The sequence below is a fragment of the Limulus polyphemus genome, unplaced genomic scaffold (assembly GCF_000517525.1).
Source record: "Limulus polyphemus unplaced genomic scaffold, Limulus_polyphemus-2.1.2 Scaffold65, whole genome shotgun sequence".
In the NCBI taxonomy this organism is placed as follows: domain Eukaryota; kingdom Metazoa; phylum Arthropoda; class Merostomata; order Xiphosura; family Limulidae; genus Limulus; species Limulus polyphemus.
The window spans coordinates 454816-456791 of NW_013665675.1; positions in this window are offsets into that span (position 1 = coordinate 454816).

Below are 1976 nucleotides of genomic sequence, written 5' to 3' on the forward strand. Positions count from 1 at the left end.
CAGACTAAGATCCGAAGTCTTTAGTTAAGGAAAAGAAAATTAATATTTACAAACAAAGTAGTATAAGAGTGTGTAAGTACTTACGATGCCTTATTATATTTTAGTTTAAAAAATTAAAAATTAAATATTTGTAATTTTTATGTGTTTTACAGATATTAATATTTGATTTTTTTTCTTTCTTTTGCAAGTTTCATACATGGTTCTTTTGGCTTTTGGATAACTAAATAACACGTATACGTTACAGTCATTACATTGTCACGTAAGCAATCGATTATTGCTGCTAAATTGGAAATGCTATCATATTTCGATTGTAAACTCTAAAACAAACTTATTTTCATATCACTCACACATAACCTCAGACACTTCTAGGTATAGAGCTCCCAAGTGAATAGATATATGAAACCGAAACTTTCCTGTGCTTCAAGAATGTACAGAAGTGACGTAACCTCAGACACTTCTAGGTATAGAGCTCCCAAGTGAATAGATATATATGAAACCGAAACTTTTCTGTGCTTCAAGAATGTACAGAAGTGACGTCAAAATTCATCTGTCAATTTAAATGCTACAGTCTGTAAAAAATAAAAAATTACCGACATTTTTATTGGAAGAAAAATATAATGCACTGTTCCATAAATAAATGGACAATATATATTAATTAATTTATTTATTTATATTAACTACATGAATTGAGTTTATTTTTCATCATAGATGTTGTTTCAAACTAGAATCAGCTGTATTGGCATTTAAATGAAAAAAAAACAAGTTTTTATGGGCAGGACATAGTTCCTAAAGAAAGAAGCCAGTTGGAAATCGACACTTCGATCCTATTTGCATCTGGAGGTAAATTATGCTTTACCTTTTTTATAAAAGTGTTTTTATTTTTATTTAATTTCGATATGAAAATCTTGTTATTTTAATTAAAAAATGATTTTTCTTAATTTGAATTTATAAGATAATATATCCGTTTCGTATTAATCGTAAAAGATTAATTTAATTTACAATACCTAATTTCTTGATTCAAGTATTAGTAATTACATAGTTTTTGAATATAGTTTTATATGATCGCGGCTAACATTCCAATACGGCTCCTAAATTCAAATTTGCAAGATAATTATAAAAATGAATTATTTTTCCGAATGACTTTCTATAGTCAAGTGCTACTACGTCATATTTAAGCCAATAATGTCTTCTCGCAGGCATGTTAGATATGAAAAATAATATTTTTTTTTTACCAAAATAAGATAAACCATACAAATAAAATAAAAAATGAGAGTAACAATACTGAAAGAAAAATTTAAACTAAAAATTATGAGCACAGACCTTCATAGAAACTGAGAAGAAAACTATTTGTGTGATATGATTTGGACCACATTTTGTTTGCTTAGAATGAAGTACTGTGGTGGAAAAAGGCATAAAATAATATTAAAGATATATACCAACCTTTAACGAAAAATCTGTACTTCCATCTAGGAGAAATTTGAGAATTATTAGCGGTTTCGTTCTGTTGGTTATAAAATGAGGTGAAACAACTAATTCAATATACAAGTGGGGTGTAGTACATAGTTCCCAGAAATACCGCGTTTTGAACAAGAACATCTAACGTTTCCGTAGAGAACAAATCCTGGGATGTTCTGGATTTCGAAATGGTTTGGTTTGTTATGGTCTGTGCTAGCCGTCTCTAATTTAGCAGTGTAAGACCAGAGGGAAGGCAGCTAGTCATCATCACCCACCGCCAACTCTTGGGCTATTCACATGATAACGGCTGAAAGGGCGAGCATGTTTGGTAGGACGGGGATTCGAACCCGCGACCCGCAGATTGCGATTCGAGCGCCCTAACCACCTGGTCATGCCAGAAATATGAAAGTTGCATAAATCTATCTTTTTCTTTCCATTTTAATCATATTTAAAATATATTATATTTGATCTTATTTTTTCCAACGTTGTTTGGTATTTTTAAATAAAAATCATTTTATGTT